This window comes from Apteryx mantelli, chromosome 1 (assembly GCF_036417845.1).
Source record: "Apteryx mantelli isolate bAptMan1 chromosome 1, bAptMan1.hap1, whole genome shotgun sequence".
NCBI classification, from domain to species: Eukaryota; Metazoa; Chordata; class Aves; order Apterygiformes; family Apterygidae; genus Apteryx; species Apteryx mantelli.
This window is the reverse complement of record NC_089978.1, coordinates 179,460,752-179,472,810: the sequence shown is the minus strand read 5'-3', so window position 1 is coordinate 179,472,810 and position 12,059 is coordinate 179,460,752.

The following is a 12,059-nucleotide window of genomic DNA, read 5'->3' as shown; positions in this document are numbered from 1 at the left end:
TGTAATGCTTACTGGCTTTGGCTCTTATCAAAGAGAAGGGGGAAGAATTGCAGCTAATAACAATAATGGAGAGCCTGCCTCTTGGGTGGCAGCGCCTCTGAGGGCTTTCTACCTGTCTGTTGCAGGACTAAAATCGATGAATTGCAAAGTTGCTTGTTTCTTTATAGTCACTGCAGAGGTACCTCTCAATCAGCGCTAATTAATGGCAATTTTAACTTTTTATTAAAAAAAATCTCAGCAGCATCTGGATTTATTGGAGAGAAGGGCTGTCTTCTGAAGCATGGCAACCCATATTATCATAACCAACACAAAACTGGGCTGAGTTTTCAATGTTCATTTATTTTTTTCACTTTCATCCGTTTTGCTTGTTTGCTTGCTAGTACATGTTGGAGTATGTGAATTATGATGTTTTGAAGGGCAGGACTTTTGCAATTGTTTCACCTCTTAATGATTTATGGACCAACAGTGGCCCTGGACTACATACTGAAAAGCACTACAGTTCAGCCTACTATTTCTGAGCTTTGAAAATTCCTTTTTTTGCCCTGAACAGGCATGCTATGTGCTTCAAATAACAGCACAACAGCAACAAATAACAAACATCATTTTTCCACTGAAAAGGTGGAATCTGACCTTGCATTGTACAATTATTTTAAATTAAAAAAAAAGAAATTTGAGTGAACAGTGCATAGAACTTGAGAGTTATCAGACTGACTAAAATTCTTTAGTCAGTGAAACAGTATTTTTACAAGAGATGCATTAGAACAATTTCCCAACAACACTATGCTTCAATCTTTCTACCAGAAATCCCAAACAGATAATTGTCCAATGTCCATTCCCAGTCAAGTGTAGGTAATTTTTCTGAGACAGAAGGCAAAGCTGTCAGTTAAAAATTGTGATATTTAGCCTATGAAAACATGTCCTAAATCAATCATTTCCCACAGGCATTCAGATGCTACCTGCTATTTACAAGCACAGGTTTTAAAATCCATACAAAGGCCTTGCAAATATTTTTGCAAATGCCCGTCTTGCTGCAACACACTCTGGAACAGACGTGCAGAAATATATCCACAGTTTTGCAGAGAAGAATCTGCAAATGAGGACTCAGGATATGCTGTGGGCTGAAGGAATATGAGGAGAACAGAGTACCACAAAATGTAAAATGTCTGGCCTATTCAAATGAAGATTTCCATTTTCTGAGCTCCAGTGTCCTGAATGAAAAAGCAGCAGCCTTTTTTCTTCTCTGAGCTCTGTTAATGGCCATTTTAATGACTGTCTCCTCAAGTTTACAGCCAGCTGTCTAATTATTGAATGTCAATATTTATAAAAGCCCAGCATATACAGTGATAATGACACAATTCAATATTTATGGGGATCACATTTTTCATAAGTATCAACACTGAGTAATCACCATAACTACTGTCTTGATACTTCTGCTAATTTCAGATCATAATGAACAAGATTTCCTTGAAACATCAAGACCACAGACTAGTCACCCCTTACCCTTTTGGTGACTTCAGACCCAGAATATAGTACCAGTAAGAAAGAACTGTGATTTCTTATTTCTTACAAATCATCACTGAATTGATGGGATGCTGGATATTTTTAAGATGCTGTGATTGATTTGCAAGTGGTAGGGGGCCTGCGAGAGGGAGCAGAGGGGAAGGAAGACTGTCTTCCACACAATAGCTCAGTGATTGCAACAATATTTGGAGAGAGGGAAAAGAGGTCGGCAGAGTATCAGAATCCCTTTGCCTCTTTTAAAATCCTCCTTTTCTCACTAGCAAGCTCAGAAGTCTCTGCTTTGAAAATTGCTCAAAAACAGAGGCACTACTTGATTTTAGGGCCCGTGAGATTAAGTAGCTGTTGGGAGTAAAGACCCTGTCCAAGATTTAGGTGACTCAAATGCATCTACACTCCAGTTTAGGTGGAATTTAGCCAGTGGGAGTTGGATCCAAAAGCCTGTGAGGATGAGGCAGCAGAAACATCATGGAGGGAGGGACTATATTGGCAAGCATCGTTTCTATGTAGTAAGGGAAAGATTACCAATATGAACTTTAGAGAAGCATTCTTGCCTACTGCTGACATATGTACTTCCATGTTCAGGTCACAATTATATTTACCACATAATTGCAACCAGAGGAGAAGCTCAGTTTTATATCTTATTCAACAGAAAACTCTCTACTATTGTGCTGTTTTCTAATACTAGGCTCCCTCGATAAAAATGATGTTAGTAGCTCACTCCATTTCCTGCAGAGCCTGTTTCCTTAAGACATGTTATAGAGCAATATTCATCCAAACTAACAAAAGGTGTAAATTAAGTTGAATTAAATTGAAGCAAATTGAGGAAATATTCATTCTGACTGGGAATGACCACACAGATATCTAATGCAGTTTAAATAATGTATCCTAAATGCTTTCCTTTAGGTAATTTGATTACTGTTCCTGACCAGCCCTGTGTAATAATCAGATGTTCTCTACCGTAGTATTAACCAGACTTTCATTTAAGAGTCTGCTTTAAAGATTGGAAAAAAGATTCCTCTGAATCCGTTGGGCTTTGCATCAGATACCCAGCTTGCAGGACTGGCTGAAATGAGCCTGAAGAGTGTAAGAGTAGTCTGCCCTGCTGTAACATCATAACATAACACAGAACATCCATATTATGTCAGTGCAAAGGCTCATCTGGTGCTGCCTTCTGTCTCCTGTAAACATCATTAGCGGATCTTTAGACAGGAATATAAGAACAAAGGAGAGCAGTGGGGGTACAAAAATAAAGGAGGGGAACCATCTCTGTACACTTTCCAAACAATAGGAGGATTCCCGAACTGCAGGTTACATCCAGATGTTCACGTTTTGTAGCCACCCGTGGACCAGTCTTTCATCAACTTATTTTTCTCCTTCTTAACCTTTTTATACTTTCAGTTCTTGTGGCACCCTGCTGCACTGACTCTTTTAATTAAACTCCGTGTGAAAAGGTCTTTTGTTTTGTTTATTTTAAGTGGTTAGCTGCTTTAGCAGCAGTATCTGTTGTATTCCTTCTCCTCTCCTGGCATCCTGTCCCTAAGAGCAGCAGTGACTTCAGTATCTGAAGTAATGAAGTAAGAGCAGCAGAAATGAAGCTTTCTGTTCTCATCATTTACTCGTGTGTGTGTTAGGGGGGAACAAACTGATGATGGGTCCATGATTAGTTGCTTGAAGCGAAAAACTAAAACTGAACAAATCTTAAAGTAGAGGAATGTTTTATGGGCCAAGTGCAGTCAGGATTTCAGTACAGTATTTGATCGTCTCACTCAAACTTCCTCAGTTTGTTCCCTGATATGTAAAATAGAAACAGAAATGCGTAGCATAAATGACACCATGAGACTACAATAGTTCATATTTGTATAATATTCTGAAGTTTTTTATAACAGTATAAAGTCTAAATACTTTGGGGTTTCTTTTTTTTACTGTGAATGGTTTGCTTGCATTGGCACTGTCTTTACTTAAATTAGTTAAATTGCTACAAACATATATACATACACACATATATATATATATATATGTCAAATTCTCATTGAATTTACTCATGAGAAATTGTAAAATAGCAGTTTCCAGCATCATTAGATCCTGCGCTTCTCTTCTGATTGTTATTGGCATAAATTATGATGCTTGACTTTCCCATGGTGCAAGTTTGCTCCTTTGCTCGGTTTCTCTTTTGTGTAGTAAGATGAAGAACCTGTGTGGCTGGAGTAAGCTCATTTTCCTGTTCTAGGGTATGGCAAATGAAAACTGACTTCTATTGAACAAAATGTACCTATACTTATGGCACATATTGGAAAACTGCATTAGCAGTGTTCTGTGAAACTAGATCTTTGCGGTGGAAGTGTGAAGTAGACCCTGAAATAGAATGCAAGGAAAGGGGCACATTTTCCAATGCATATTAAACATTAATGGATTCCAAAAGCATTCGCTGAACAATAGCACATGCAGATTTGTTTTGCTGTGTATGGCTGCTCTTGCCACCACCTGATAGGAAGAATGAGTCAACAGTTAAACAAAATGACCCATTAAGCAACTGCTATCATGAAAAAGAAACTTCTTTTGCTCAGTAACTTTGAGTAAAGCCTGTTGAACACAAAACTGATATTTTTTAAAGTTATTTAGAAGACTGAATAATAACCTTGGACCTACAGTTTGCTCTCCCTGATTCTCTCCCCACACCCCACACCCCCTAAAAAACTCCCAACTGTTAGTCACAGCGCATTTTGGTTTCTTACTAACCTCCTTTCTTCCAATAATTCAAAAGAATTTGTGTGGGTAGTTTATATCTTAATTTACCAGACAAGTTGAAATCTCTTTTCTGTCACTGGGCATTTACATTGTTTTTAAGTCTTGCGTAGTTTAGCCAAAAGGAATCATTTTTAAGTTTTCATTTTAAGTCTTTATTATTAGGAATATGGAAGTGCCGAGATGTTCTCTAGCGTGTAGCTCCTCATTATAACAATAAACCATAGAGATAGTCTCTGTGTTAGAAAGGTTATCGTCTAAATAAACTACTCAGACAACACACTTCTGAGTCCCAGGCCGCTGCCATTTCTATCTAAACCTCTGCTTAGAAATACATTATTATGTAACTACTAATTCTGGGCATTGCACTTGGGAAACCAAAGGAAGTCTTGGCACTGCCTGTGCCTGCATAGTTAAGGTGCAAAGCCAGCAAGATGGCAGTAGGATTGTAATTAGGAGATTTCCCTAATGGGTTACTGGCACAGTATGAAGACTACATTAGCTATTCACTGCTGACATGACAAGATACTCTCCCAACAGGGACCATGGACTGAAAGAAAACACTGTCAGCCTGAAATCTAAGCTGCCCAGCCACATACCAGGAGTGTCTACTGTCAGCCTTCTGCAAAGGCTTTGTGAAGTAAGCTAACATTTAGCATTTATAATAAGGCTTTAAACAAATTCCATGTACAGAATTTACTAAAAGGATATTTGAAGTCATTGTACCCTTTACAGCTTTGACTATGGCCGTTTGGCAGCCACTGCTGCCCTGCAGTACGTTCCCTATTAGGAATATCATTGTCTAGGACAAGGGTACCGCTGCTATAGCCCATCCCGGCCACTTCCTTGGAGTCTGTCTTCAAAGGGGGCCTATGGCAACAGAAACCTAGACTGAATGAAACTGGATCAAATAGGCACAATACAGACAAGGCAAAGCGTATGCACAGGAATAAAACCAATGCCAAAGCAACTGTTTTCCATAGCTCTGTATCTATCTGTCTTTCTCTGTCACTAACGGATGTACATTTTTCAGGAAATCACTTAGAACTAGCACAGATTTAGCCCTTCAAAAAGATAACCCCATACCCCAAAGGATGTGAGGGCATATCAGTTGAAATACCTCTTAAACTCTTTTCATTATTCATTGGATGTCTAGGAAAACATTTTGAATGGTGTAATTCTATATACCCAACAGGCTGGTGCCAGAGATTCCATTAAAATGGTGTAATGACTACCTGAGCTGCCTAATACGCTGGGTGAGCCACAGCCATATATTAACCCTTATTGATCTACGCACCAGAGAGCAAAGATAAAACAATGCATAGGGTCCTAGACTGTCTGTCCTAGACAGTAGGGTGAGATTTTTTCCTCGGATGCTCAGGGCAAGCTAAAACCTACACTGACAGTAACTAGAGCTGAGAAAACAAAGCCATAGATGCTAACATGAGGACAGGATTTCTGCTGCCCTTTGAAAATTAAACAGGGATCTCACTCAAATACGCCTGTCCTGGACTTTGGTGGAAAAAGGAGGATTCTGCTTTAGTAGTCTAGAATTGGGCAAACCAAAATGAATAAAGGTTCACTTTCTTTGTATTTTTAACTCTCTGCTCCTAAATGCCACCTAAGTGCCACGGCTCAGCTACTGACAGGCCGTGCTCTCCAGCACCGCTCCAGCTGGAGAAGCAGTCGCCTCCCCAGCTTCGGTGCTCACTTCTGGGCCCAGGACAGGCCCCAGGGCTGCTGGCGGCAGCTCCCTTGCTCCTGCTGCCAATCCCACCATCCACCCAGAAAGCCCCTGAGCTTCTTGCAGCATTGGTCACTTTCTCAGTTAAAACAAAAATCAGGAATAAAGCAGTTCACTCATTTTCTTAGCCACTGTTGAACTGGATTCACCGCAGCAGGGTGAATCTTGACTCAGACTTGCCCCATCATGACCACACAGGCAGTCCATTGCATGGAGCACCTGCATACACATAAGATGAAGGAACAAAAAAAACAGTCTGAAATTCAGAGATAGTGACTGTATTTTCTAGGGCTCCCTCTGTCCCAGAAAAGCCAAACATTTGTTTAAAATGCTATTTTGTATGCAGCCACAGTCACTTTCATCAGGCCTATTAATCTCCTGAAGTAATTTATATTTACTTATTCTTGCCCCTTCCTTCAGCCCTGTCATCACAATTACTTTTTAATTTATGAAAATACAAGGAAAAGGCATTTGTGTAAATAAAGATGGAGACCTTCCAATTAAGATTTGTCTTTAAAACAGAGAAGTTCCCTGATTTTACTTTATGTAGCATCCCTATTTTCATTTGTTTGGGGCTTTATGAAATCTCCTCAATGATCTTTTCACTTTCTTATGGAGAAAGACCTGTCTCAAAGACACAAAGAGTACGTGTAGATACATCCTAGAGGAGACTAGCCAATAGTCAGGCACCACATGTCCTGCTTAAACATTGAAATTAGTAAAATACCAGTAGTCCAATTGTTCCAGGACTTTTTTTCCAACAGTGTGGTAAAGTCTCTCTGACTGCCATGGAAACAGGCTGGGTAGTGTTGTGAAATGGAATAAGAATTTGATTGTACAAACAATCTGTAGTTGATGTGAATATTGCTCATTGCCAAGGTATAAATGTCATACTTCATAAGAAAAAAGTTCCCATCTGATGTTCCTGTAATCCTATTTACTGGTTCTATACGATTCCCCCCAGTCACATAATATGACTTTTCAGTGTTTCTCATAGACTGGAAAAATCTTTAATGAACACAATGTAAGAAATAATCCATCACAGACAGAGGAATGGAGTACATGACCTAAATGATCTCTTATTCCTACTAGTCCTTTGTTATATTAAATATGCTTATAATTAGAGGACAAAACAACAATTATTCTGATGTAAAAACATCCATGTTAAGTGTTGCAATAGTACAAATAATTTGGTAAAAAGTCATGCTCCAAAATTAAATAATTATATTGTACAAAAATTGTACATCAGCCAGACCTGGCAAACAGTTCTCCATGTGGGAAGCTGTACTGGACTGTGTCCTGGCCTCAACAAAGTACATTTCTTGGGGCATTTACTATATGATTTCCTGAAATATTAAACAAAATAATAATTTTCTTCCTTGCTTAATGAACACAAATTAAATCCATGAAAAGTACAGCTTCTTATTATTCATAGGACAGTAACTTCTTTCCTTGCTTTCTTCCAGTCTGGGGCTTGTTTGGTTGCAATTAAAAAAAAATCTCTTCCTGGAAAATCATCCTGGCAATAAAAAAGGGGGGCGGGGGGGAGAGAGGGAGAAAAACAAACAAGTAAGGCAATGACTTGGCTTTCTAAAAGCAAACTGGAATGGAACAAATAACATTTTAACCCTAGATGTGGTAGTAGTCCTCATGAGTTAGCATCGTTATTTTAGTGCTAACTCTCTTAATTTCCCAGTTGTAAGGTGTAAGCAGCTGCTCCTATTTCACATATTTACCAGAGAGACATGTAAGGAAAGGAGGGAAAGGAGGACCAGTTCAGGCAACGGGAACAAGTTGGTCATCAGCTGGTGCCCTGACTCAAAGATGGAGATGAAACAAGTGGAAACAAATCCGTTGTACCCCACTTTGCTGCTGTTTTTTGCATGAACATGGTTGTAATGCAGTTGCCTGCATATTCTTCAGTCAAAAGCAGCAAAAAAAGCCAAAGGAGCAATACAGACTGTCAAACGCATATACAAAACATGCCATCACTGTTCAGGTTGTCTCTGTGGTGCCCTGGTAGCCGCGTGGCTCAGCGCCTCTGCCCTGAGAGAGCCGTGCCAGTGCCATTGTGCAGCTGTGAGCCCCTGGTGCGGTGGAGTGGTGTCCTGGGGCCTGGCTGTCCCAGGCTGCCTGGGCGTTGCCTGCTTCGAACCTGCCCCAGCAAAGTGCCCAGAGGGCTCCTGCTCCTCTCCTTTCTTAACAGGGCGAAACCGTCATTTATTTTTTTATGATATCTCTCTGTCTGGGGTTGGAGAGTCTACCATTTGTGATACCACAGATGTTTCTCTTATACTAAATCCAAGGGCCATTTTTATGTGGCAATGACCACTCCTCAGACCTTAGATAGTCCTGAGTTTTCAATTTTGCTTTGCCTGTTTATACACCTGCAACCCCTGGTGACCTGATGCCTGTTTCCGACAGTGCTGGGACCCTTGGCCTGGGTTCCTGATGAACCTGATGTCAGCAGACACCTGCGCAGCCTTCGCTGGCTCCGCTCCGTAAGGTAGCAGGGCCAGGTAGGCATGAGAGTTTGACTCCTCACCCTTTCTTAATAGGTGTGTTGGTATCTTGACTATTTTCCACTAGTCTATAGGACGGTGGATAATGTGAGCTGGCTGTTATGTGTCTAAACAGATACTTCATTGGAAAATGTTTACATCTATCCCATCTTAACTATGGCCCAGTGTCAGACACAATTTTACCAGCAAAAATTGATTTGCTAAGCCTGTTCATATGTTTACCTGGTACCATCTTCTAGTAAGACTATCTCAGGGAAGCGGAAATGACAAACAGGGACCAGTACGCACTTCTTCACAGACGACATAAGTGTGTCATGCCTCTCATTTCTAAGGACAAGTTGTCTGCTGCTATCAATGCTGGGCTTTTTCATTTGATTCAGTTTGTATTTATGGCATAAGTGACACAACTTAGCCTGCTTTAAGTCACTGCTCATGTGAACCCAGTAGAAAATACCTCTGGGCTTTTTCACATATTTTTTCATTCATTAAATAATTGTTACCAAATCTTTTCAGCATATTTTTCTCTAACAGTTTAAAACTCACAACCCTGATACAAATAAAATATAATATTGTTCCAGGCAATTTCCTTAAAGAACTTCACACCTCAAAAATTATTTTAATCACATTTCAGTGAAGTAGTTTAATAATCAAAATATTTTTGACCTTCATTAAATTTAAGGATTAGATTTAATCTAAAAATCAAGTTAATAATTTTAAAATAGTCTTCCAGGAAGTAAATCAAAGCTAGAAGTTATATGGAAGTTAAAGAAGCTGTGCAGTGAAAATATTATACGAGAGCTTCCATCAGAGACTATTACAGTCTCTGATACGATATAGCAAATAAATATGTATTTAAAGATTTTAAAATGTGGATTATTGAATCTGTAATTTGATATCTTTGATAGAAGTACAGTGAATATTTGTTTAGAAAATATTTAAAGAGGATAATGTTATGTACCAAGGACAAACTTTGGTGTCACAATACATGGCAGCTTTCATCCACAATCCTTCTTATATTATTGAATTAAATGCTGGCATTACAATATATATACAAAGCAGAGGTAATACTGAAGTCATTTTGGCAAAAAATGAGTCAACGTTACCAATATTTCGATCAGACTTTATTAAGAAAGAGGCAATTAAGCAGACTAAGAGTTTATAAATCTTTCTGAAAAGTCATAGGCTATCTTTAAAGAAGATTGACATTACGTATCATTAACTTCCAGAGATGTGGTGAAATACTGATCCCTCTGAAGTAAGAAAGTTATATAAAAAACAAGTCAGTGTCAGTGCAAGTTAGGGAAATGTTTAATAGCTGACTCAACTTCTCATGCAAACGGCAATGCTGCTGACATTCCCCTGGAAAGGGACCAGCATCCTGGGGTGGAACATGAACTGAGAGCATCCAAGATGAATTGTGAACATCCTATTATCTGAAGCCCGCAGACATTCTTAAAAACCTGGAAACAACATTTAATGCATGCTCTTCTTCCATATCTACCTTTCATACTTAATAATTTGGAATCAGTAGGAGTTCCATGAGGAGGATGTCTTTGTACAGATTTTGGTCCCTGGGCTATTTGTTTTTTGAGCTAAAAAGACTAAAGTGGTTGCAATAGTATAATATACACATCACTTGTCAAATTTAGATCAAAGCAGCTTTAGTTATGTGAGAACAGAAAACGTCTTAACTTGGCAAACTCCTATTTTTCCTCCAGGGATGCTATACATTTGTCAAAGAGCAACTTCACAAGACACGCTTTCAGCAGCCACCCACTCCTAAAAACTTTGCAACCTCCTTCCTTCCTTCCTGGAAAAGATAGAAGAGGACTTTTTTCGGCCCCTGCCATTCTCACCCTAGGCAGGGAAGGGGAGTGCACTGTGATACAAGTCCTTCAGCCTTGGCACCACACAGGTGGCTTCCATGGGGCCTCTGTTTTCTCCTGGCCCAAATTGTGAGATGAGCAAGCGAGACACAAAGAGAAGCAAGTGTCTCCCACTAATTGTTTTGTCACTTTGCAGCATCCTGTGAGCATTAAACGTGCTTAAATATTAGCAGGAGGCATTAAACTTTTGTCCATGTTGGTGTTTGACAGGAAAGGCAGTTTTTGCCATGATACAGTTTTAACCAACAGCAGTCATTGTCTGCAGGAATTTTGATTTTTTGTGTGTTGAAAAACTGAACAATTAAATAGAAAATATTCCATTCTAAACTGTAACATTTCAGTTTAGAACTAAGTCAATGGAGGTTTCAGATACCATATTGTTGTGTGGGCTGATCACTCTTTCTGGATTATATCTCCTAATTATATAACAGAGGATTCCCACAGTACATTGCATTTTTCACCAAAAAGGAAGATTGTGATGTCCAATGGAAGATATACTCCACACAGGGAGTTTGTGAGGGAAAAAAAAAAAGCAAAATATTCTTCTACCAGCCCCTCTAGTATAGCTCCCGTAAAAAAATCCCATAACTGGAGAGAATTGCTGTCAACTGAAGGGGTTGTTTCTAATGCTTTCAATACGAAATTCTTCTGTTATTGTTTCGCAAATGTATGTAGTCAAATTAGTAAAATGAGTATAAGAGCATAATGTAGCCACAGGATGATAATAAATTAGATGACTAAAAATTAAACTGATTGTTCTGCAAGTGCTTAAAGCCAAAACCTATATATAGAGATCACAATTTGAAGGATTTTTTTTTTCCTGAAGTGTGGACAAAATAGGAATGGTGATGAAAATACCAACAAATCTGCTAGGATTGTAGTGCTAGTTGGTCCTGCCAGAAGCAGAAACTTTTCTATATATCTAGCATTTTATTTTAGTTTTAGGGAACAGCTGTACCGTTGGTCACTTCTATGTCAGATTGTACCTCACGTCATTTCTATATGAGGTGCAATTTTTTTCTTTGGATACTTTAGGAAAACATTATGAGGAGCCTGAAAATTGATTCTAAGAGCTGTGGCCAGATGCAGCCGTACTAAAAGATCATGAGCACTAACTTTCCTTGCCAGTAACTATTAAAATTTGTAAACCAGCCTTTTAAAGAGCTTGAATTGAATGGTAATGACTCTAAGTATCTTTTTAAAGTCAGTGACAAAAATACCTGAGGTATTTTTCCTTAAGCTCATACCATTCTGTCTTTAATACAGTGATCAGAATAAATATTGCCAGACCTGCAGAGTCTGAGCCCAAAAGCTTGTCCATTTTTCCTAAGTGTATCAGTTGTGCTAATAAAAGAGATTGCGTCACATATCTTGTAATATAACTGTACTGACATAATAAGCACTAACAAAAGAAATGAAACGCTGAGCAACAAACCTTATTGTCCAAGGAAAATAGCTAATGAAATGGTAAGTATTGACAATACAATGTGCATGGAAAAAATGGCCTAAGTCCCATATTGCTTTGAAATTGTAAGCTCTTTGTTATTTTTGAATATTCTGATCAGAGTGGGAAGCCTAGAAAAATAATATTCTGCATCACTGATTTGCAGAATATAATTCCAGTGTTCCTGAGAGCATGCTGCT